At 33.6% G+C, this 27603-nt stretch overlaps 1 protein-coding gene across 26 annotated transcripts in view; it reads left to right on the top strand.

The window, feature by feature from the left end:
* The window catches only part of Mef2c (myocyte enhancer factor 2C), a 164656-nt gene that overhangs the window by 45090 nt on the left and 91963 nt on the right, over positions 1-27603 (top strand). Inside the window, exon 1 of one of the 26 annotated variants that reach the window (XM_048800259.1) lies at positions 24399-24631. The exons of 19 other annotated variants lie outside the window; for them this stretch is intronic. The gene's annotated coding sequence lies outside the window, so the exon portion shown is untranslated. Of the gene's footprint in view, positions 1-24398; positions 24632-25602; positions 25981-27353; positions 27390-27603 lie in introns of those variants that run through there. 6 more of the 26 variants (XM_048800275.1, XM_048800260.1, XM_048800274.1 and 3 more) reach the window with 6 other exon arrangements.

Below are 27603 nucleotides of genomic sequence, written 5' to 3'. Positions count from 1 at the left end.
GGACTTTATGATGTTCACTAGTTTCTGTGTGGCACTAAAATTAATACTAAAAGTGGCATCTTTCCCACTTTGGCAAAATTTAAGCTCTTTGGGGTGCAGAGATAAAGTTTTATTCATCTTTGTATTTAGGATATACTTACTGATAAATTTGTCATCTCTCAAGTAGCAAATTACTTTTTGCGCCAGAGCTGCTATATATAATATCTGGCCAAAAATGTTGATTATAACTACTCCATAAACCCATGCCAGTGATGTCTATTTATTGTCTGCTTCTATATGTCTTGCAGCCAGGGAATCTGAAGCTTAGACATGACATGGACTAAAACTTTGATCTCTGACTAGAGAGCATGGTTCTTTTATAGCTACAAAAGGCTGCTCTCAGTGCACTCTAAATCATTTTGTATGCAGGTAATAGATAATGCTCCTATCCATTTCTTAAATTATCATTTCTATATTTCTTTCTCAGATTTTTCCCCCTGTAAAAATCAGTAATTATTGTGCTTATTACTAATTATTGTGGTTCTTGTTTATGTCAGTAGTGAAAATCATGAAATAACAATACTGCCCTAATTCTAAAACCATGTGGAAAGATACAGGTATGATTCACTAGAAGACACTGTATATCATATTGGCCCTGTTTGGCATTTAAGCTATATGCAATCTATTCATAGAAGTTGATTTTTAGTTTTGTTTTGTCATGAGCATCTAACGGATTGATTTCTTATTCCTGTAAACAATATGAAGAATTCAAGTACATTGGAAATGGTTTACAGCTCTTGTAAACCCATTATATAGACAGATAACAAAAGGTAAATCATGTCTTCTTATCTATTTTACTGCTAGTTAGCATCAGCAGATGGTGAGGATAAGAAAATCAAAACAATGGTTAAATCATGAAGTTTTGCTCTTCACTAGCAATCTTCATAATATATTCATTTTAATATAATATTGTTTTCTAAAAGGATCATTTTTACATTTCATGGATTTTGTTTATGCAGGCAATTTACAGTTGCCTGCATCCATTTAATTATAGTAACTTAATACTGTTTTCAGTTTACTGAATGTCTAGATATTATATATACAGCATTTCTTCTTAGTAGTCTAAAAGGAAGATGAGTTAGCTACCACATGAATACAGGTGTTTGATAATTGACTCTTGTTCAGGGGTGTACAAGTTCGGCCCAGAAACTTCATTGCCGATTAGGTTCCCAACTCAGCTAGAGCTACATTCTTCGAAGCAACAGACACACCATGTTAATTATCGCTTGGAAAATAATTATAAACATTTTGTTAGAGAGAGCTCATCTTATACAGTACACTTGCTTCGGACGATGGTTAATATAGCCAGGATTCTGTGTTCATAAGGTGAACATAGCCTTGAACAGCCCTTCACCAGACCTAACTTTAGAATGTGATTCCACCTTCTCTCATCATGTTGCGTAGGCATGTATTTCCCTCCAACTGCTGTTTCTACCATCGGTGTTTTGCAAGGTGTGCTTTCCTTATATTTACTAATAAAAATAGCTTTATAATTATATCTTTAATTATGTAGAAGAGATTTAAGTATAAAGTAAAAGGATGTGAATTTTTAACCATAAATTGCGAATCTTCTGTTGATGATATCGATCACAGTTTAGTGTGTAGTTCTAAAACTGTTTTAATCATGTCTGAGAAGATACCAATAAGTTTTTTATCTTGATAATGTCCAAGAATTAAGAGCATCCTGTATATATTACTGCCAAATACAATTACTTTTGGGGCATTTAAATTTCCATTTAAAAATAAATAAGTAAATTTCCTTTTTGCATTATGGAAATGTTGCAACCTAAAATGCAAATAAAGTTTGATAATTTCTTTATATCCTGGATATCCATAGCACATATGGATTGAGTCTGATTGTATTGATTGCATTATAAAGCTTCAAGTAATAATCATCTCAGTATGTTTTACTACAATTAGAATACTTTAATCTTTTTGAGATGCTGAAAATAGATTTTATAATTTCAAGTACTTATGATAAATGTTATAGCTCATTCACATACATAAATGTGCATAAAATCATTCTAATTTAAAAATACAAAATAAAGAAGTTTTTATTACTAAATATTGAGTTTTTACACCTTAAATTTACCAACTGGTCATCCAGAATGTGAGTCTTAACAATTAGTGGTTTATATAGAATGTTAGCATGTGGTCATAGCATTATTCTAATAGTGAAACAGAATGATAAGTTTTTTTCATTAAAGAACTATGTAGAGGGCTAGGGTTGTGTCTCAGTGGTAGAGCACTTGCCTAGCACGTGCGAGGCCCTGAGTTCCATCCTCAGCACCACATAAAAATAAATAAATAAAATAAAGTATTGTGTCCAACTACAACTAAAAAATAAATATTAAAAAAGAACTATGTAGAAATTCTTGATTTTAAAAAGCATATGTGAGAGAGAGTGTGTGTGTGTGTGTATGTGTGTAATATGTGTATATAATGGAGATCACTAAAGTCCTGGTATGTACGTGAGTCCTGAGATTTCCCTGGCTGCTGCATGTTGAAGTGAAGGTCATTTTAGATGTTATAGTAGCTATGAAGAACAGTGGCCTCCAAAGGTTGGCTCCAATTCTGAACTATTCCATAGGCTCATTCACTTTTGCAGGAATCACTCAGATGTATTAATAAAGAATCAAAATAACCATCTTTTTCATTAAGGTGTTGGATTCTTTTTAGCATGATGATAAAAAAGCAAATACTAGAGTCAGATGCTTAGCCTCCAACCCTAGATTCATCATTTATGATGGGAGGAAAAGTCCTTCATGCCTCAGTTTTCCCATCTGTAAAAAGAAGTTAACCATATACAAAATGTGGTTAGGATTAAATTAATTAGTTTATGTAAAGTAAATAGAACAGTGCATGCATGCTACAAAACAAGGATTAACAAACACTATTTTGTAACTTTTAATAATCAAGAAATCTTTGCTTTGAAGGATTTTTGTTTTTGCCTCTTTTATAGAAGTTCTCAGAAATAGATTTTATAATTTCCTATCAAATTTGACATTATCTTACAAATTCTTGTCATTAACACAACTTTGCTTTTTTTTTATTGTACATTTCCAAAGTTTAAAAAGTTCTTGTAGTGGAATTGTAATGGTTTCAATTCAGATTATTAAATTAAAAATTCAAATAATAGTTGAAATGCATTTCACTGTCACATATAAATAAAAAAATTAATTAAAAAATTCAACTAAGGAATGCTAAATAGACTAATATTTAGAATTTTCTGAGTTTTGAAAAGTTGATTAAAAGTAGACGGTGCATTGAAGAAACTTGGAGATTCATCTCCCTGAAAAAAAGAGAGAAAACAGAACTTTAATAGGGATCAATCACTAATACAACCAATATAAAGTTAAATATTTAGACACACTAAATAGGATGAATGTGTTGAACTGTTATTGTAGTTTTTAAATTAAGCCTTAGAAAACATTTTGCATTGACCAAATATTATAGTCATTTTCAGCATATTTATCATGAACACATGACCATATTATTGATTTATTTGTAACCAGTAGGTCTCACCATCCCTATAGGGTTCACTAGAGATATTTCCCACAGAATTCAGCAAAGTGACCCAAATCATGTGTGTTGGCTCTTGATATGTCAATTCTAAGATTTATGCAGTTAGAACATGTGGATAAAGCTTTTATTTTCAATTTAAGTGGTTTAGAAACAAGCAGATTAAAAATATGTTAAGTGTTTAGTACCATTGTATTTTTTTAAAAAAGTATTTTTCTGCATTGAATAAGTTTTGTACCAGTGAAGAAAGTGTAATACTCCCCAATGGCCCACTTAAAACTTTAAATAACCAGTTCATTGATATAGAGAATCTTTTAACTAAATCTTTCAGAAAAAAAGACATTTTCATCCCTAGTAAAGTCAATTTTTTATTAAAATCTAAACTTTGTTTTCATCAGTGTGCCCCATTCATTAGTGTACATAGGATGAATTCATAACTTTAAAAAAAAAGTTCCTTACCTTAGTTTGGAGTAAGTAGTTACATTACAGTTTTCAAACTGTGTCTCAGTTTATCTACCTTATTTGACTAAAATAGTCATGAGAATTAAATAGCATTTGTAAAATACTTAGCATATTTCCAATCTTTACTATGTAGGGAAATGAAAATGTGTGGAAATGTAAATTTTTACATTAGGATATGGTTTTAATTCACATAAGATCACAAAGCAAGAAATTTTAAATAACTAGAAAGTTGTACCCATTCAACCAAACTTCTGGAACTAGCTTTGTCTTTAAAATTGTTTTGGCTGCCAGGCATGATGATGAAGACTATGATCCCAGTGACTCAAAAGGCTGAGGTAGGAAGATGGCAAGTTCAAGGCTAGCCACCACAATTTAGGGAAGCTCTAAGAAATTAATAATAATAAAATTAATTAAATTAAAAGGGCTGAGGGATGTGTCTCAGTGGTGAAGCACACCTGGGTTTAGTCCCTGATACCAGAAAAGAAAAAAAAAAGTTTTGGCTACCAGAGCTTTGAATTTTCAAATATAGATCACTATTAACTTTTTGAATCATGCATATTCTCTCTACACCCTAATTTTGCTAAGAATTTTTATTAATGCTAAATTAAACTACAGGACCTTTGTAAAAATGTTGATAATAAAAAAGATATAAATCTTAGCTAAAACATTCGATATGAAATTTATTCACATGTTCCCATTACTAGTTGTAGCTGTAAGTTGGCAAATGGAGTTTATTTGTATTCTGTGTATTGACAATTTTTACTTACATGCTTTATAAATGAAATTTCTTTGAATCTAATTGTAATTCAGATAGAATTTGTTTGTATTCAAATACAAATTTGAGGAACTGCTTTGTAATGCATTTGTGATTCCACTCATCATGAAAATTTTGTAAATATAAATGAGTAAGCAAAATAGAAATAGTGATCTTATGTGAAAGCGATAGATTGGTATTCAATCTTAGTCTAATTATGTAACTGGCCAGCCTGTTGAAACTCTGTCTAAAGGTCTTGGGATTATTCTCTTTTTTAAGCAATGTTGTTTTAGATGAGTTACAAAATGAAACAACAACAAAAAAAAAAGAAAGAAAGAAAAGTGGTAATAGAGGAAGTTGGCATGGAGAATTGTTGCTGTACTCAGCTCTTTTGATCTTTTTTCTAAATATAGTTTTAAAATATTGTCCTGGTCAGCTGATGTAAGTAGGGAAGTGCTTCTTCATGTCTTATTTGTTTCCTAATCATTTCAATAATGTTTTGTTGAATTAAAGGTATAATTGAAACAAATCAGTGCTGAGCTCCAGTATCAGATTGAGAATTGAAATTACAAATTCTTCAGATTTTTAATATGTTGCTAATCTCAAAACCAGCCAACTGGTATTCCATGGCTAAGGTAGTAAATTTTTAATAGCGATGTCTCTTACAAACAAGTCTTATTATAACATTCTAGAATATCATTTATTCTTTGAGGGTGTAATTTATACTATTTAAATAGAAGCCCTGTAAAGGATATGTGTTCATCTATTTTTACTCTAAGTACATAAATATGTCTGCTACACTCTAGTCAGTAGATGTATTCAGAAGCCAATATGCCTACACTCTCACATTTCTTCTGTAAATGATGAATAATATTGATAAATGAAAATTACAAATCTGCAATAGAGCTTAACTATTGAATACTAAATCATTCTGTTACTAACTCTGTTCCAATGACATTTTCTTGATAAAAAAGTCATTCCTACATTTAAAAAATATTGTGTGCTTTTGCAGCAATGTAAGCAAATGTTCATTTGAAAGAAAATTCACAATGCAGCCACAAATAATTCCCTTTAATATTCAAAGTGCCATTTTCAAAAATGGTTCAATTTTCAAAATAGGATATTTAAAACCTCCTTCCTGCCAGACTATGTACATTCCACGTGTTTGTTACAATTAAAATAGAAGAGTGATGGGAAGAAATTCTTCCATCTATATTTTGGCAAAACACACTTACTCACCTCAATTTGTCAGTGTACATTAAGAGGCTGGTCATTATGCAGTAGAAAAAGAAGAAGAAGGCAGCTCTAACTCATGTGACTGACATGTACTGAACATGGCCATTAATACAAGTTGGCAGTGACCTTGGAGGCATTACAGGTAATCTCCTTGCAGGGATAAACTGTATTTGAATGATATTTCTACCATGTTGAGCACAAAGAGAACTCTCCTTGGAACTTTCCTGTTTAATTTGCTTTTATTCTAACAAAATAATACTTTAAAAGTGATCCCTATAATGATTTTCTTTTCCCCTTTGCTCCTACAGATGAGAGTTTACTCCAGTGCATTGCTGCTCTCATCTTTCTGTCATGATGGGGGTACTGCCATATATTTGGGAGCACTTTCAGAAAGAATTGAAATCAATTTTATTTTTATTGTAGTTATAAATCTGCAATCAAAGTTTATTGTACCAGTCATAACCAAAGTCTTAAAAGCAGAAAGTACATGTAGAGAAGATGTAGTTTCAAAACTTGATATTGAAGAAAATTCTTTATAAAGAATATATTTTATTTTACAAAGATCTCAGCACCATAGGTTATTACTAGTTAGAATTTGTTTAGAATTGAGATGAAATGTGTATTTGTACCACAACTTCTGAGATGTTTGCAATAATAGATTCAAATGCATCATTGCTTATTTCTTGCTTCTGATGGGTTTATCACATAGGTAGAGAACTGTAGTTCATAGAAGATTTAGGTAAATGAATGGAAAAGATTGTGACAAACAGTAGAGATTACAAAATGTAAAGGTATAATCTTATTAAAGTCTTTTGCTGTTGGAATATAAGATTGAATAATATGTCTGTACTCAAATGTCTACAACATAGAAATGTTGCATAGTGGAAGTTGGTTTTAATAAAAAGTCCCTAAGCAGGTCATAATTTCTTATTTACAGTTGCTTGTATGTCATATTTCAATACAGGAAATGAACAGTGACTGTAAAGGAAGAATATTTTTCCCTAATGTGGATTCATTTAAAAACTATTCCTTCCTGAATTGTTTCTGGGGTCTTTTGGCAATTTGAACCAGCTGTTGACAAGAGCATTTATAGGCGCCATTGACACAGGAGAGTATGACAATTTCAGTTCAGTATTCATACCGTTTGTAGTGTGGATTCTAAACTTTTGCACACAGTTCAAATTAATTAATGCATGGAATTAAATCAAGTTTTGTGGTCATTGCCATAGTATTCCCTGTATTAGAAAGTTGCTTACAATCAAACAGGCGTTTCAGGTGCACAAGGTGAATTATTTTCATACACAGAACCCTGAAGAATCATTGAATAAGAAGGACATAGAACTTTATTAGGTATAGCATGTTCAGTTAATCATTGCACACTGCATTTCTCATCAATCCCTCTATAGATTTAACCTTTAGTGGCACCTGTTTCCAATTCATTGTCAGGTTGATCTGTATAGTCAGAGTTCCTAATGATGTTTACAGTACCAAGGCATACCAAATGGAAAATTAGAAGTATCTTATTCCTGGCTATAAATTTGAAGTAAATGATTGCCAGAAGCCTATAGCATTATTTAAAATCTTAACCACAGGGAAAAGAGTTGTCCTTAAGTATAGTGGTGCATGCCTGTAATCCCTGCTACTCAGGAGGTTAAAGCTGGAGGATCCTAAATTCAAGACCAGCCTCAGCAACCTTGTGAGACACTGTTTAAAACGAGAGAGAGAGAGAGAGAGAGAAATATTTGTCCTTGAATAGGCTATAAATATTATATTAAATAATACAATTTGAATCAGAGAAAAAGTTAAATTTCCTTAGTATTTTTGTTGTGTTGTATTTAAACTACAAATAGCAAAATAGTTTAATCTACTTTCCAAAGTATGATACAGAAAAGCCAATCAGAAACAAAAAGACTGTAGTGAGAATCAAACTTTGAGAGATTTATTTTTAGATTAAAAACTCAGATCATGAATTTATTTGAATTTGATATCTGTCCATTTCTGCTGATTTAGGACTTTGACAAATAAATTTAAAAACAAAATGAGGAAAATATTTCCTTGGGATTTTGTAGATCTTCCTATCACATGCATCAGTACAACAGAAATGATAAAAACTTGGAATATAGAGTCAGCCTTCCTAATCTCTAAACCCAGTTCTGCTCCTCACTTTCAGTGTAGAGTTGGACAAGTTATGTCAATATGATATAAAGTATGATTATTGCAGTATGAATTCAGTCAACCATAATATTCAATTGAAATAATAGAAATAACATGCCTGGGACATGTTCATTCAGTGTTACTACAATCACAAGAGGTTATAAAAATGTGTTAACCACTTGTTAACCAGTTGTTAACCAATAATGGTTAAAATTTATTTCACAAGAATAAACTATCAAGGCAAATTTGTCACCAAATTTGTAGATTTTATTCTTCAGTTTTTCTCCCCTCCCATTTCTGTGTTTTCAGTCCAAAATAGATTTTCCTAACATAATTATCTGGATAGTCATGGATATTGGCTCAAAAGATTATAAATCATGAAGTCTTTACTGAAAGATAGAAGAAATATATATATATAATCTAGGTAATATCTCTTGATTTTTTAGTGGATAAATTGAGTCTTAGAAACAAAATATAAAAATTGAGTGTTAGTATTATGAAATTTAAATGTGTAGTATTCATTGTCTGCCTAATTATTGATCTGTCTCGCCTTTTGCACAGAATTTTAGTGATAGACTTGGATTTTTTTTTTAACCTTAAAAAATGGGTTTTAAGTAATATATTTGTTTACCGTTGAGGGTTTTAAAAATATTTTTGATGAATTTATTTTATTTATATTTCTAAAATTGTTTGTAAAAGAATTTAAATGATACGTGTACACATACAATACTTTGTGGTGAAATATATTTATGTCTGGGTGTGTAAGCACAGCAAGAAGACAGAAAAGGTTTTAGGGAATGGCAAGTGGCTAATGGAACAAGAGACCCAAGTAGGAGTGTATGTTGTGAATTTAAAACAAAACAAAAGCAAAGAAAAAAGAGGTTTTATAAAGTCCTTCATCCAAAAAAATAATAAATAAATAAATCAGATAAGAAGCACATTGAGATAGACACAGAATCACCATCTCTTAGATTGGGATCTAATGAGATAAATTTTTTGTGTCTCCCAGCCAGTTGATTGATGCTGCCTGTATCCATTATACCCTTCTCCTTCTAAGGCAGGAGTGAGGAGAGGCAGTAAGTTTCTCCGGATGTGTGGTGAGAATCATCCTGTGCCCTTTCCAGTTTAGACATTTCACTGCCATGATATTGTCCATCCATAGCTTCAGGACTTTTGGAAGAGGAAAATTTGGTTTTTGTAAGAAATTATTGAAATCCTAACCTAGAATATCACCTTTAAAAAATGATTATTATTATTTTGATTTTCATAAACACATGAAAAATTACCCAGGAAGCTGACATCCTGGCAAACACCTCTCTACATTTGAGATGTGTTTTCTGCTTTATCTTACTATTTTTTCTTCCTGAGAATTCTCCCAACATATTTAATGAAAACTAAAGTTATGACAAAAAATCATCACAGCATTTCCCACTTCATTATTTACTGTAATTTCACAACTGATTCTGTATTCATAAATGCTCAGGAAAGGATATTTGTCACTGTGTAATTTTTTACTTTAGTTTTTGCATAAGATTGATGTCTGTAATTGCACTCCATTTCTAATCTACTGTCTTTTATTATGTAATAGTAATTGGTCACTTGCTCTCATCCTAATATTTCTAAATATTGTAGTCATAGATTACCCAGATATATAATATCAGCAAGCGTGGAAGTGAATTGGCTTTCTTGATTTATTAGCATTTTTCTCTTTCAATAAGGTTAAGAAAATATTATTCATTAATTAGTTTAGTTTTCCCTCAAACCCCATGATTGGCAAAAGAGTCATAATATTTTAGGGCCCAGATATAGGCAGGAATTGAAGGTCTGAAAAAATTAAACAATAAAAAAGATTAATATTAATGTAGCAGGTTCAGAGACCTGGGTATATCACAAAGATTCCCTAGAAAGTTTAGTATATAAGGTAGAGGATTACACAAGTGGACAAAGAATATTTCATCTTGGATTACAAACATTCAAAAGGTGGGGAGAATTTTTGGGTTGACTAAAGAAGGACCTTCATAAGAAATGGAAATAAAAGAACTGAGAGAAAAGGGAAAAAAAATGAAAGTAACATGAAAATCAAAGTTCTAAGAAATAGTGAAGACTTGAATTGGGATAAAGAGAATCAAAATTGAGGTAATCTTTATACATGTATTTAGTTAAACCAAAAATACCACCAGCAGAGAATAAATATGGCCTTTTTTTAATGGGGAAGGGTAAGTAAATATAGTTAATACCAGGAATGTGTATGTGCCAGGAGGGCATGTTTTTGTCTGTTCATCTCTAATATATCTCACCTGAATTAGTCCCTGGAACATAGTATTCCAACACCTTTTTGTTGAATTAAGAAATGATTGAAATATTTCTTTGCTTTATTTTCCACCTTTATTAAGCAGAGAAATGAACACCTGCTGTGGCTGCATACATGAAATGTAGCATACCTATGTAAACTGTGGAGTTGAGTGATACTACGAAACAGACTTCGTGGAACTCCTAGGCAGGACTGATTCAAGCCCAAGGTCATTTAATAGTAGGAACTATTGTAACAATGCTATTACAAATCCACAAGCTACTATCAAGAATTTTTGAGTAAAGACTAGGTTATCATAGTGAGAACCTCTTTTAAAGGAAACGAGGAGTGATTCTAGGAACCACAGGCAGTAGCTTTCTTGTTTGCAGACTTATAAATAAATAAATAGGTGTGTGTGTACACATTTTTATATATGGAGAAGTCACAATGAAATGTATATGTTGTCCATCCTATAAAACTCAAGGTGTGAGTATGAACCAGCATCCTGTAAGAACTGGTCTCATGAGGGTATTTTCGTCTTCAGTGATAAAATGTGCAGGAGGAGGAGGTGGAGGAGGGGTAGATATAATCTTGATTTCTGAAGGTTCATGATTGCATTCAGTATGACATCCTCATCCATAAATTGGGGAAAAAATGTCCTCTAAACTGTACAGATTTTAGTGGTAGCTAAAGGAATAGTGATATAAATAATTTAGTCATTAAGTTTTAAAATGCCAATAAGTCCTGCGTAAAGAAAATATTTGAGGTTTGGCCCTTGAAAGATAGGACTGGAACTCAGCATGACCTTGGTAAACTGGAGAAGTAGTCAGAAATCATGAGGAAAAAAAAAAACAAACAAACTCAAATACAAAACGTGAAAAAGTTGGCTAGAAACAAGTCTGGCAAGGAAAGAGGCAAAATTAAAATGAAATAAAAAGGTAAATATTCAAGTTAATGTAATGTGTATAATTACAAATATGTTTGATAACGATACAAAAAGTCTTTTTTATGATTATTTTTAGACTACAGAGCTAAGATAAACACATGATTTGAAACGAAGAGCTGCAAAGACAGAGGAAAGAAATGTAGAAACTCCAGTAAGAAAAGAAGTAAAAAAGTAGGTATGATTTAGTACAGTCTTCAAGTATATGAAATGAGGACATGTTCACCAAATGTCACTGTACAGAGGACAGAGCAAGAGGAGTGAACGTAAAGTATTCTGTGAGGGATTAGCTATAAGTAAGAATTTCCTGAGTGAGAGTTGTGAAATATCAAAATAGGTTACTGAGGAAGGTTATGTTGCTCCTTTTCCGGAAGGCCTTAAAAATAGGAGAGGTGGAATCTTTGTGAAATAATTTGGGTATGGTATTATCTGAAGGAGGGGAAAAGATATGACCTTGCATAGCTATGCCAATGTTAATATCCAGAATTTCTACTCTTACCTTGACTGAATAGGAATACAGATACACATTTCTATCCAAAAGAAACAATTTTTTTTTCTCTTTTCTGACATGGCAAAATTTGTCTTTCTCATAAAGATCCATTGTAAGAAAGGTGAAATGTCCAAGCCTATCCTGAAATTCACCATAGCAAATTTTGGAAAACATATACACATATACATATATATAATAACAAAAATTATTTTGAAAAAGATAGTTAATTTTCATATTAACTATCTTTTTCAAAATAATTTTTGTTATTATATATATGTATGTGTGTATATGTGTATATATATATACACACACACATATATATATATATATACATATATATATTTAGAATCCTCATGGATATGCAAATCATTATCTGCTGTGTCAAATAGTTATTTGATGGAAATGTTCACTTTTCTGGCATCTGAGAGTAATCACTATACACTCCTTCCCTCTTCAGAACACTAGATACCTGAACCCACCAATGGTTGTGAGTGACACTGGTGTAGAAATAATAGAGAGGTTCCTTCCCTTTGGAAGGCAGTATTTGCTAACCAGTCCTTTCTTGCTGAATTAGATATCTAAGCGATTTCCTGTTTGCTGAAAGCCCAGTGAGGGTGCATGGGGCAGAGAAGCAGCCATGTTGAGCGTTCCCTTCAGTCACATGCCCAGTGTCTCACATTGAATTCAGTCTTGTCTCTAACATGCCATTGTCGCATTGTTTTTGAATGGTCCTAACCCACTGTTCTCATTGATTAGTGCAATAACATATGTAAATACATAAATGAATATGTATGTTCTTATTTGTCTAGCATAGTGTGGTATTCTGCCAATGGAAGTATGAAAAAAGTCTGACACATGCAAACATGTAGAAATAATTATTTCCTCACTCTTTGTGGGCTTTGATAAAGGAATTCTACACCATGTACTGTGAAAAAAATTAAAAACAAAAAAACATCGACACAAACTGGTATAAGGCACCAGGGTGTAGTTTTTCAACAACTGTAAATATATTGCTAATTGTGTTGACTGTTTTTAAACAATTAATTAGTATATTTTATTTATGTAACATAGCCATAAAATTACTTCTAAAATAATATATTTACAAAGAGTTTGAGTTGTAGCTCTTCAGAGCTCTCAAATACAAAGAATTCTGAAAAGGTAGGTAAATGCAAGAAGTTCCCCAGTGCATGCAAATAGAAGATTATTAAAGTAGCTCATAATTTGAGAAGGAATAGAAATGTATAAAGAGAGGGGAGATCAGAGGAGGAGCAGCAAGGCTAACAGGAGCAGACCAGGGTGATGGGAATGTTGACGGGGTCTGGTTTAGAAACCCACTCAGGGTCCTTTGAAGGAAGACAAGATGACTGCTTCAGGCCTTGGAGAATGAGAAATCTGTAATAGTCTATGGAATCTCATCTTCATAATAAACAAAATTGCCCCAATTATCAGGAGGACATCTACTTTGAGGATATTTTTTTCAAAAAATGATGCATTCTTTCTGATTTATGTACCTTTACCTGGTTGTCCTTATGTGCAGCCACATCAATTTGTACAAACTGGAAACAAAGCTTCTGATGATCAGCCAGTAGATTTTAACTTAAAGACAAATATCTAACTCCAGTTTGATTCTTCACCCCTGCAAGCACAGTGAAGTAAATTCATCTTTGCAGAAACAATAAGAGAACATTAGATGAGTCTAAGAACACTGATTTGATCTCGGAACATGTTTTTGGAATAGATATTTAATTTTTATGCACCTTTTGAATATTAACCTTGCACCATGGAAAAGTATCCAAGTACGTAGCTTTAAGTACTGAATCTGGGACTAGATTTATACAGGTTGAAAATTTAGCCCTAACACTCACTGTGTGGCTTTGTGCTAGTTACTTAACCTCTTTGTGCTCCAGTTTTCTTTTTCTCTTTTTCTTTTTTCCCCCAGGGGAGGGAAGCAGTACTGGGGATTGGTCCCAGGGACACTTGACCACTGAGCCACATCCCCAACCCTATTTTGTTTTGGGTTTTTTTTTTAGAGACAGGGTCTCACTGAGTTGCTTAACACCTCGCTTTTGCTGAGGCTGGCTTTGAACCCCCAATCCTCCTGTCTCAGCCTCCCGAGACACTGGGATTACAGGCATGCACCACCATGCTGGCCCAGTTTTCTTTTTTTGTAAAATGAAAATTACAATAGCACCTTCCTCGTTGACTGTTGTGAGGATTAGAGTTAATATATTTTAAACATTAGTATCTTATTAAGTATTTTATAATTCCAGGCTTTTATGGGTTTATCCAACTTCTAAACATGATCAGTAGTCCCAAGTACATAATGTAACCTTGGTCTTACCTGCTTGTATTGCTTGAGGCTGAAGTGAACCAACCTTTTAATGAAAAAAAAGTGCAAAAATTATGTTAATAAGGACATTAAACATCACTGTGAGCTTACTGTTTTTCGCGATGTCACCCTTTTGGGAAACATTCTGACCCACTTTTTTAGACCTTTCTTGAATTGATAGCATTTAGGTATTTGAAAGGGGTCTTATAATTTGAACCCAGCTCCCCTTATATGTCTGTAGAAAATGAGGCCCACAGGCTTTTACTGGCCAAAAGGCATACAGTCAGTGGGTAGCAGAACCCAACCAAGGATCTGATTCCAAATAGGACTTTCTTTCTACTGTGCTCTGGGCTTTGTGCTTAGTGCTTAGGCTTTGGGAACAAACTGTACTCATTAATTGGTAAATATTTTAAAATATACTTTGAAATAGATTTTGTCTATATTTTTATTTTAAATGAAATGTTCTCTGCGCCTGATCTCACAGGTGTGCTTCTTTGTAAAAGTGAAAGAATGATTTTCTCATTTCTTCTACATGATACATACTATTCTGTTGTCCTTGTTCGGGGTACTAAGCTTGGGGCATTCCGCAGTGTGAAGTATTCTGTCAGCGGAGGGAAGCAAGCACTTTACTTCTTTAGATCTAACCTTACCCAAAAGATAGTCCAGGTAGACTGGGAAGTACTCCAGGTTCTAGCATTCAGCATAGAGAAGAATGTGACAAACCCTGCAGCAACAAAACCAGTCTTCCAAATACATGTGATTTTTCTGGCTTCTCCCTTCTCCTTAAAGGAACAGTTCTTTTAGGATTCTTAGGATCCAGAATCTTTGAAATCTACTTTGGAGCATGCTAACTCAGGTGCTTTAAGATCTTTAAATAGAGTCATGCGGTAGTCTATACCTATGGGTGCTTTTTTTTTAGATTTCAGATTGGAGAGAATCGGGCTCAAATAGAGTCCATTTTAGTAACTTCTGATGGTAGCATGGTGTTTTTCACAGGGGAAGCACTGTAATTCTTTCCAGTTAGTATTATCTGCCAAGGATGTCTTGGGCTATCCTTGAAAACAGCCCGGGACACAATGTGTAGGCATGCAGAGATAAGGAGCCTCCTGCCAGGCCTTCAGCCTCCAAGTCTCAGCTCAGCTGTGGCCCAGGCACTGTCTCTCATAGCACACTTGCCCTGGCCCTGCCTGCGTCGAATGGAGGAAACATTTTGCTTGTCTGAGAACACCTCTATTCCTAGCTCTTTGACAGTTTCACTTGCCATATCCCCTCAGTTCTAAACATGTGGAAAAGGAGATAAAGAAAGGTGATGAAATTAAAAAATGGAGTGGGGAATGCTACAAGTAAAAGGAAGAAACTCATTTTTACGTGCCTGGTTTGTGTGCAGTCCTGACTAGGTTTGGAGGTAAAGTACATGTACCCCAAAGGTCATCGTAATACTAGGTAAGGGACCGGGGAGATGGGAATGCCATGTGAAATACCAGTTAGCTTTGAGAATAAAGTCAAAACATTCTACAATTTTTTATTATAAATATATATTTAGTAGTTCATTTTGGAAAGGAAAAAAATACTATTTAATTTTTAAAGCTTTTCAAATTTATGATTCTTTTTCAAGTCATTAGATCACTTAAAAATAAAAATAAATTAATGTTAATTTAGGCTTCATAGAAAATTGTATAATTTACCTTATTTACAACTGATAAATTATGTTCATTAATAGAAAAAAAAATATGGCCAAGGATAAAGGATCAAAAAATTTATACTATCCCTTCCAAAAAACAGCAGATGAAAGAAAGTTATAAATGTATACTTCTTAATCCTTAAGTAAAGTTTCATTGTAAAGGAAATTTTGACCTCCCCTCCTCCTTAAGTTGCTGTAGTTCTTCATTGGACATTTCTATTTCACAATTTTTTAAAATTAAAGTGTGAGTAATTGTCCTTCATTCTAACTTCTTACTTATTAAAATTCATAATCCTTAAATTTGTACTTTTTCCTCTTAAAAATGCTTTGATTTAAAAAATACTAGATAATTCAATTTGTCTATTCATTTCAAGTTGGAAATTAATGTATTTGGCTTGAGGCTACGTAGCTTTCTCTCATTAGTTGGGGCTGTCCAAAGATATATGAATATTTCTGATACAGTGAGACACTGGGATTTTCAAATATTGCTGAGATCTTAATCAAAACTCTGCTGATTGCTTGGGAGTTGGGTCCTTTGAGAGAGAAAACAAATCAAGCTGCCCTATGACTAAGTTATATTCGTAATGTTGCAAGATCACTTATTTCTAAAAGTTAAAAAAGTGGGGTTTTTTTAATAATTCCGTATTTTATATTTGCAGAAATCTTGCATTATACTTGGCAGATTGTCCAAGGTGCTATGCATATTTAGCATTGGATTTATGTGCCCAAGAACTATTTTAACCAGTGGGCATTTATTCCATGAAATACCCAATTTCAAGGAAAGACACGTCTTTGGATTCAGTTGGTGTCAGCTTAACAATCTTTTGCATTATACTGCCTTCACAGTGCTTCAAAGTATTCATAATCTTTAATACTGTTTTATTTTTTAAGATATATATTTCACTGAGTTATCTCAGTGAAGCAAACAAGTTTAAACAGTGAATTTATGAAATAAATTTCATTCAGTGTACTTTTACAGACAAGTGTGATTCTGCTTTTTAGTCTCAAAACCTCATAACAGAATGTACATGTTATTATTCCCATTCTATAGATGAGGAAATTGAGGATTAGGAAATTATGACTTGGCCAAATTCATACCACCAGTGACCAGCAGAGTCCTGGAGTACTCATCCTTAAACAGTGCCTCGGTCCATCACAGTTTAGGTCTTCCCTTAGATATCATCTTCTTAAACAACCTTGAAGGCTATCCAGTAAATGCCATCTCTACTCTTCCCTGCTCAGTCAACCCTCGCCCACTTGAATTTTCTCTAAATCACTTCTTTATCTAAAATCATCAGACTGGCAGCCAGTTCACACGTCTAAGCAGGATTCTACACTGCCAGAGTGCTGATAATCCCGACAATCATATATTGCCCCTTTCTCCCTTTAGAATATAGACCTCATGGAGTTTTCTTTGTGTTCTCAGTGGTGTCCCTGGCACCACACATCATACTTTGACACTTTTACATCCTGTGACTAATGGTTGAATGTTTTCATTGACATCTGTGATTTCGGCTCCTGGTATCCTGTGGCAGCAATTAAGTCCAAGATAGAGTTTAGTTTAAAATCTACAATAAGAACACACTGAATATGTTACAAATGTCTAGCTGCCCCAAAGCTGTGGCAGATAGCTGGGACTGCATCGTGACACAGGCTCTGTTCTGACTGCATGCACCTTAATCTCATTTCTGACATGAACTACCATCCTTCCCAACCATTACCCCCAACAAAACTTCTAAAGTATTAAAGCTCTGTGTCATGCACAGCCCTAGCATGTTCTACAGTGAGTGGGGCAGACATGGAGAGTCTACTTGTCCAAGAGTTTTGCACAGATAAAGGAAGGATATAGTTTTGAGAGGAATGCTATAACTACAAAGTGCATCCTGAAGGCCATTTAGCTCACAATGAAGGTCTGTGTTTTAAAATAGCACTATAACAAAGTAACTACAGAGTTTTGGCAAGGGCTTCCGCTATTTATAGAACTAAGTAAGGCATGGTAAATAGTGACACAGTACCCAGTTCTGCCTCGCCATAACCCCAAACTTATAAGAAGTACTGTAATTATATTTTTCTACTTTAAAAAAAAAATCATAGTAGCCATTATCAGTTTAACCATACGGAAGCTCAGGCTGAGATTTCTTTTTTAAATGCGTAGTTTTGATTTTCAACAGCTGCACTGGGTCTTTAATCATATATTATCTTTATGAAGCCTTTTTCTAACATATGTTAATTGGCTGTTTTCTGTGACAAATTATGAGCTCTTACTTTGATGAGGTTCAATTGCAATCATGTTGGAGTCGAGTATGTAGAGTTTCCACCCCTGCTGGCTCCTCAAACCACTACAAACATCCGCACGTCACTACAGTGCTGAGTAATGGCAGGATTTGGGCTGGCTGATTTTGCTACAGATTTTTTTTTTCCCACAGGATATTTTCAGCTTCTTTGTACTAAATCTGTTGCAGGGTTTGCCCTTTTTAGCAGAAGCATGCTCTAAAATTAACATCAAATCTTATTGGAGATTACTATAATACAGTGAGAAATATTTCATAATACCACACCCCTGCGTCTGTTTGGCTTTACTGAAATTTCAGTACATTTATTACACACTTTAAAAAAGTCAGTCCGTTGGGAGTTTGATATTTTCTATATCATTAGCATTTTGTAACAAATGTTTGAATTTTCCTCTTTTGAGGGGCAAATGTATTGAGTTTCACAATCCAAGTATAATATATATATATATATATATATATATATATATATATATATATATATATATATATTTATATGTTCAGCTATCATAAAGAAATAAATACACACAGCTATTTTTCATAGGTGTTGCCAAATGTAACAGAATTTTTAAAGTTAGATTATATATTTTCTTTTTGTCTTTTCAGTTACATCTGTTGGTTAAGTAATAAAAATAACTGCATATTCCGTCAAGGTTAATGTCTTACTAGATATACAGCGTACATTCCATTCTCTATCCTAATGTCAACTTTTAATGTATGATTAGGATCAACTGAAATGTTCTAATCCATCTGCTCTGAAAAGTGTGACAGATAGCTTGCATCAAATACCAACAGATGATCAGTGGTAGCTATAATTACAGTAGATATAAATATAAAGTGCATTTGTTTATATTTGGCGGGACCTAGTCCAGGTAATTGATTAAGTCCTTAAGGACCTGCTTCAAACATCAGTCATATTGGTATTGAGTTAACTGTTTCTGTCTTGACGTCTAAGGCATAGGGCTCAAGGTAAACTGCAGTTATCCAAAAGCCAAAGCTGGGGGTCAGATTTACATACAGGTAGGTATTCAAGTTTAGAATAAGATGAGCTAGATGTGAATAGGCGCTATTCCTCCTCAGGAGGCTGTTTTTAATCAGTCATTTCCCTGGAGTAGCACACAATCAATGAGCTCTAAATCCTGAGGCTACCTGCACTGGTACAAAAGCCTGGGAACATCATTACAGAACTGACAACTGAGCATTTGTGAAAAAATTAGAACAGAAATTAAGGGTAGAAAAGGTTAACTTCAGAAATATTTCTGTGGTATTGCTTTTTTTAGAGGGAGGTAAAAGAGATCATTTCAGATGTTTCTAAAAAGGATTATTAAACCCAACTTCTTTACTAATGAAGTTATTATTGATTGATATTAGCCAGAATGCTTAAACATGTGTACTATTTTGAGAATGTGCATGGGGTCCCTTTCAGCATGAGGAAATTGGCATAAAGCTTCTTTGTCGTTAGGGTCAATGCAGCCGAGAAAATGGCTTCAAGAGCCTGAGTGAAACTTCAGTGTGACTGCAAATCCATGGATGCATGATGTCTTGAAGAAGTGTACACAGTGAAATTTAGTCCCACTTGATAAGACACATGCTTAATTGGCTTTAAGAAAATAAACCAAGGTAAAGAACAATGTGTAAATGAAACAGAGAACTTGACACTTGACTGTATGGGAAGCCCGTGAGCCATGTGGCTTAATTGGGGCCAGTTGGGATCATTTAATGATTGCTGTCAGAAGATCAGATTTAATTCTCCTTATAAGAGGACCACAGTGGGATAGAGTTAAACAAATTGTCATCAGAGGTTTCAGATGAACAAAACCTTAATTAGGTTGATTAGGACGCTGTAAAAGAAATGAAGAGAAATATAAAAATTGATGAATCACTGGGTTCCATACTGAGGTATGTAATAGTAATATTGTCTTATATGCCATATTATTGAGGCATTTTGAATGTTCACTTCTGTTATCCTGTAAGGTTTTCATATTAAACTTTCTAAATGTCTAAAGTTTAACTGGAAAAGAAAAATACACGGCATTCAATTTAAATAGTAAATGATTATCAAGCAACAAAAATGCTAGCAGAAGGACAATGTTATTTCTTCCCATTTTTAAGGTTATCTTTACATATTAAATAATTAGGAAAGTAATTATAGTGTGAATATAGAGACAGACTTCACTTAAAATGTCCCTTTGACCATTCATATCACACACAGACTGTTTAACTTGTGATCATACTCGGGTGTCTTAGAATGTATTCTTATTGTTTGTTATCCATACATTTGGAAAAACTGAACTGTGTTTTCCCATGTGCTGTGCATATACCACAACATACACAAGCACAAATGTACAATCCATATAGACTTCTGAGAAGAAAATATTCATAGAACATTTCCATTTTAATCGTGAAATGTGATACAGTAAAGATTGAAAACATAATGAACATATTATTTTTCCTATCAAGATCATGAGGTGCCTGGAAATTCAGATTTTTGTCATAATAAGATGAAAATATATAATATCAACGTGTCCCACTTCAAGCCTAGCTCGCTTGCTTCAGAGGCTGACAATTTTGTTTCGCTGCTGGTGGTGGTGTATATGCTTAACTTGCTTTGTTCAGGAAAAGCAACAAAAAATCCAGCTGCATGTGCTTATTGAGAGGTTACAGCTGGGGAGCAGAACGGAATCTGTGATGCTAAATAGTAGCTCTTGCTTTGTGATGAAGACAGTGTGGCTTTACCTTTGTGGTAAGCCTTGCCACATCACTAAGTGGCCTCTGAAAACATGGTGGCTGCACTGTTATGAAAACTTAGGAAAACAAAGACATGATAGAACCCTAAATTAATTACTGAATCTGATGTGGAAATACTGAAAACCGTGGTGTGGTTGAAGAGCATGAGCCTTTTGACATATTTAGACCATTTGGAGTTTATTTTGGCATGAGGATTGCAGAATGCTGTTTTAGCTGCAGTGTGAAAAAAAATGTCCGGGACAGACTATACTATGCATAACTGTGACAGGAAAGCTGTATTTCCCTCATATTTATTAAATTGTTTATAATGCACTGCCATAGTCTAAAGGTGTGTATCTCCTAAATTCTGGAACTGTGTAAATAAAATGATTTATGTAAGTGATAATGGCAGGTTAGGCATACTTATTAAATTAATTGCAGGGGTTTTCAAAACGAGTTCCTTTTTAGCCTTATTATATTTCTGACATACATTTCATCTCCTTTTGTCCTTGGGGAAAGATATTAAAGTAGGACTAGAAGCATTAACTTAGAGTTTCCAGCAGCCCTGGTCATTGGGAAAATTGATATATTTCCCTAGTTATTTCTACTTTTGCAGCCTGAAGCTCTTCCATGGCTGATACTTAAGAGAAACTTCTTAATTTTTATAATGTTATAAATTTTTCTTCATATAGTGATTATTGTTACAAGATAAATGAAGCATCATCTGTTAGAAGCAGTTCCTCATTAACTTTGTAAAGTGAGGTTTTTGTGGTGTATAGTAAGGACTACACTGTTCGCTTGATGGCCTTCTTCTGTGGTATAACTTTCAATTTATGCCTTAAAACTGAAGCAATCTCTCAAGTAGTAGCCCATGCTCCCAGTCCTACTGTGTACCCAGCAATTCATGACCATCCAGCAAATGAAAAACTATTTTTCTGATTTTTGTTAGGACAAGTAACAACAAGTAACTGTTGTTCTGAGGGATTTAATCACCAGTCCCTAGTTATCCATGCTAGAATTCAAGCTCTGAGCTTACTGGCTCCAGAATCTAGTCAGCTTCCCCTGCTCAGTACAAATTATTCTTATCCTACTTATGAGAGGCTATATAAATTTGATAAAAATATGTAAGTGAGTTTATCAATCTATTTCTGTATAAGCAAAAATAGGAAAATGTTCTTAGGAGTAGGCATTAAAAATAGCAGCTAAGGGAAATACCTCAGCTGAGGGATACAAATTTTAATAAACTAATCCAGTTAATCAACTAGTAGCTATTTAACTTCTACTGTATGCCTGGCTCGTGGATATAGATAGTGGGAAAACAATAGATTTATCTGGCAAACAATTTTTACTATGGTGAATGCTGCAAAGGAGAAAGACTTGATTCTGTGTGACCTTGTGACAGGGTAATTTGATATGAGCAAGACATGGAGTGCTTCCTTAGGAGGGGAAACTGGAGCTGGTACAAAAGAGAGAAGTTAAGGAGGCACAGAAGGGAAGGAAGAACATTCCAGGCAGAAGGAATTGCATATGCAAACGCCCAGTGGTAGGAAGAAGTATGACAGAGATTGGAAAAAACTCATCAATCCTATTTGTTTTATGCATGTGAAATATCATGTTACTAGAATTTAAAAATGATTCAAAATTCATCACATTGATATGAAATTGGAGTAAATTCAGAAAATAACTTGGGTGTTTGGCATGGTGTTATTTATCCAGTGGAAAAGAATGCTGTTCTTTTGTTACCCTCAGAAGGATAAGTCTTGGCTATATGACTTTAAAATTAAGTATTAGCTTCTTAGCTAGGATAACATGGCATATAGTAAGTTCAGAAACAGAGTGACTTTCAGGACCAATGAAACATTCTCAACTCATCACATAGTCAGGCACCAATAAGAATAATAATTTGGTTATATCATTTGACGTTTAGAATAGCTCTTTAGGGAAAGAAGGTAAAAGTTCTGCTTGTTCTTTTTAACCAAAGTATAATTGCACGCCTCATATGTCTTTCAAACAAATCATAAAGTAGAAAGTTAAGTGTATCTAAATGCAACATAATGAGCTAAGTTTTCCACCTAAAATGATAATGAATCATTTAATTGTTGAATCAGTAATACCAAGCTTACAGCAACTGGGCTTATGATCATTTTTGACCTTTAGTAGGTATCTGGCTTGTATTAATTTTACAGTGGCATTTCTTCTTGTATGATATAGTGTGCTTAATTTTCAGCCTTGAGTTTTTATGAGACATTCTAGGAGGTTGCTAATGTTAGTGAAAATGTAAGTCAATGAAAAAGTTATCTGCCAATATGAATAAAAGAAAATCAGAATGCTTTCTTTGCAAATTGACATCACATATTCTAATGTTTTATCCTTATTCATAGGCTGTTTTTATTTAAGTGACTGCATTGTACTTATTGTAGCAAAATACATGCTTTGCAAAGATAATTTTAGCAGAAGAGAATTAATTTCTTCCCACATCTTCTAATGTGGCATGGCAGTCTCACTTGAAGATCAAAACACATAACTGAAGGTTATGTTTAATTTCTAAATCAAAGTGTTGTGGGAAGATGATTGAAATCTGACGATGACTCAGATCCATTTGATATGTGGCTTTCTTCCTACAGAAACTTTATGGTAGGCTGCCATTTCCACATTAGAAAAAAACTACTAGTGATAAGATTAAAATAAAGTTTCACTATAAGCTGAAAGTTTATGTTAGTTACTGCATTTGTTCCTAGTATGAATTTAACGAAAAAAAAAACAACTTGGAACTCTCAGTAACATAATGATCCTTTTCTCTCCCATATATCATCATCTTTTTTTTTTATTGTGAGGATGAACAGGTAGTCAATGTATTTCACCAACAAACTTTTTTTTTGTCCAGTTTTTGTGATTCACTTTTTTTAACAAACAATTATAATTTATATATTTTGGTTCTTTGTTTGTATAGAATTCATTTGCCTTGAAGGAAAGACTATATGGCTATATCAACTATATGGCTATATTAACTATATGGCTATATTAACTTTGTTAGATAATTTTGGTACAACACAATAGATGGTAATTGAGATATATCTGCTGCTTCATCAAAGTCACTGTGAGTTTTTCTTCTTTTTGTTTCTTGAAGTAATTATAACAAAACACAAACCTAGAGCTGAAATGGTTTTTTTCCTCCAGGTATTTTAAAGAAAGAAATTAAAAATCAAGTCCCAGGTCTGGATTTCCTTCAGTGTCCCTTATCTGAACCTCACCACGGCCTGTGTGTGGGGTGCTGCACAGCACACTCAGAGGGTTCTGCTCAGAGAAGGAAGTGGAGAGTTTTGGTTCCCATTTTACACTTCTGGAACAGTTTAGGGAAGGAAGCACCTTTACACCTTTTATTGTTCGTGGTTGCTGACATCACATCCTTCCCTGACCAGTCTGTGCGTGTTTCCTGCCATTCTGTCAAGATTCTTCTGTGTTACTGGGAGGGATTTGTAGGAGGGAGGGAGGGTGGAAGGAAGACAGCAAGAAAAGTGAGGGAGGAAAGGGGGAGGGGAGGAGTGTGTCACTCAGGGGAACTTGTTTGTAAATGAGAGAGCCAGTGGGAGATGGTCTTTAGCATCTGCCCAGAAGAAATTCTTCTCTACTGGGTCCCAAACACTTTGCCTTCATCTGTCTGCTTATGCCAAATTCAAAGTGAACAGAAGCCTGCCATAATGAAGTTCCCCTTTTTAGTAAGCAGCCTGATTTTATTTTTCTTTTACTTAGGTTGGCTGAAAGGGGTGGGGGGACAATGCAGAAGACTATAACTCTATAGAATGTAACTATAGTAAAGTATTTTTTCCTTTCTTTTTTTTAAATTACTAATTATTGATATGTAAATTTGTCATTTCAAGAATGGTTCTTTTATGTGGAAAAAAATAGCAGCAAGAGTCCTGGAATTATTGTAAGCATATGTTTGTATATAATGAAAGTTTTCAGTGTAATTTGGAATTCTACTATAGGTTGTTTAGCTCTTATATTATTTTCTTTTTTTTTACATATGTGAAAAACAATTTAACAGATTGCTAAAGTTATATTATGTCTTCCTATGCCTCTTTAGGCCTACTAAAAATTACTACTAGAAACTGACCTTACAGTATAGTCTTCACGTAAAACTCAGTTTAGAAAAATAGTTATGGCTAAGAAAACAATGTGTGAGCTATTGTTAACCTTCCTAAATCTTTGCATTTTATTGACATCCTTGAAATATGGTGACCACAATCAGATGCTCCAAGTTACATGTTTCATTACATATTTTCCTTTACAGTTACTCAGTGGTATCATCCCCATGAATTGCATGTGAACTTTTATATCAATTTTGCGTATTATGAATGTTCAGAAAGCAACACTACAAGAAATATTTTTTCACTCAGAAAACAAAAAAGTTAACGTCTATTGAAATTTAAACTTGTGTCTCTCCATTATCTTGCATATTTCAAAAAGGAAAATATATTCAATTTCTATCAATCATTTTATATATATGCATGCGTATGTGCACACACATACATGTACACACATATATACATATAATACATTCACACCTACATTCTTTCTGGCAAAATATTTTTCATTATGTCTTTAAAAATTTGTTTTTAAAGTCTGCTCTTTCTAAAAAGCCTCTCGTTTCAAAGTTGTGAAACACCTGTGGTGATGCGGAGCAACTCTTATGAGTTGGTTTATCAGACCCTTGCTCTGTCTTTCTGAGTAAACTTTTTTCTCCAGGATGTCTGGCTACTTGTTGGCTTATTTGTGTTTTGAAATCAGGGTCTGTAGACCTTCGCGTCTCCTCTGCCTTGTCACCACGCTCTAATCTGTTCACCCTGACCTTCCACCTTAAAGTGAATAAGCGCTTAGACAGGCAGAGTTCTGTAAGCCGACAGTGCCACCCGCCTCAGCTAAATGAAAGGAAGGGAAATCGTCCCATGTTCATTTACCATGGATTCATGGATTGGTTTTTCTGAAATAGAGAGAGCCTCTTTGTCTCTTTGGGGTCTGGTACATGTGTGGGAAATACCATTCTAATGTGCCGCTTTATTCTAAGGTAAGACTACAGAAAACACAGGGAAGTTGCCCAGTTGAGTGATATTTAAGACTGATTCTAAAAATAGATGGATAATGTTTGGCAACATGGACTACATGATGCAATTGTGCCGTGTGGATTTTTTTTTTTTATGTTTTAATGTGATTTTAATAGAAGTTATATAGCAAATGTTTTCGTGTAAATTTGTCAAATGTGTGTTATTTATGGACCTTTTTAAAACTTTTGAACTCTTTCCAACATTTAAAAATGCAGCTGGAATAATAGTATTTGATAAGCACCATGGTCAGGATGTAACTCAGCATGTACATTCTGAGAGGCAGAACCGACCTACAGGTTAGTAGAAAGGCATTAAGCAGAAGAGAATGGATAGTCTTAGTATTTAAGCAGTGCTTAATCCACCAGAACCAATTATATCATAATAGCTTTTGCAATTAGATAATCACTGAAACTTACATTTTAAAAAAATGTATTCAAGGTGACAAAAATTTAGAAATTAAGTTTGAAAAATCAAAAGGCAGCTGATGATCAGACGGAATACCTAACAGCCTTCCTGTTCCAAGAACCTTGAACTGGAGCCAAATAATCTATTAAATAGCCAGGACATTGGCTTAGCGTTACATAATACATGTGGGAATTTATCAAGTCTGTGTCAGACATCAACTAAAATAAACAGGGAAATTCTGAACAGTGTGTAAAGTAGTTGTATTCATTGACATAAAATGAGATGAAATAATTGAAGCTGTTGCTTGCAAAGAAGAAACCATTGTGGAATGCTTTCTTGTTAACTTCCACATTTCATAGCAACTCATGCTCATTATGTTCAAATATTTTCAGATATAATTTAAAATTTACTAAAAATATATTTTAGGTATTCTGTGTTCCTTGAGTTTACCTCTTGTAATTGATGATCAGCACTTTGATTTTAATTCATGACCTAGAGCTCTCCAGTATATAATATCAAGCTTCTTTAATTTTGTATCTTACTCCCCAAAGAGATGTGTCTTATTTAAATGTTTAAATTTAAATGGCTTATTATAAAAATATAGTTTTAAATGGAATAATTAATTTGATTTTTTTGCACCATTTCTTTTCTATCATCTTTTTTTGATTCTTGTGATCAACATACAGTCTAAGGGCTTTCAAAAGGAGGAGATCTCACTGCTGACAGATGCTTATAACGTAAAATGAAATATACTACATTACTTTAACAGTGTTCTCAGAGCGGGGATTTTTTTTAAGTATGATTAAAGGATTTAGATTTAAATTAGTTGACATTTACATATATCAAATAGCACTTTCATAATCGTCCATCCTATTTGCATAACTAGGGACGTTATCACCTCTGCTGTCAAAACAGGAGATTGTTTTTCCTTCAGAAATGAATTAGCTGCCCTACTTAGCATACACAGGTATATAAAGGTTCATTAACTCCCTGATTTAGGTAATTTTTCATAACAGGAGGGTGAAAATTGTCACCTAATTTTATTAAAAAATATTAAGAAACTCTTTACCAAAAAAATGCATTTCAAGTGTTTGGCGTTAAAGCAGTTTTCATCATTTAAATGAAATGTCTTGTTAAATTACTTATGAGGTTATCTTAATTACAAAAGCAAACAATTTCTA

Source organism: Marmota marmota, unplaced genomic scaffold (genome assembly GCF_001458135.2).
Source record: "Marmota marmota marmota unplaced genomic scaffold, marMar, whole genome shotgun sequence".
Lineage (NCBI taxonomy): Eukaryota > Metazoa > Chordata > Mammalia > Rodentia > Sciuridae > Marmota > Marmota marmota.
This window is presented reverse-complemented; position numbering and strand designations above follow the sequence as displayed.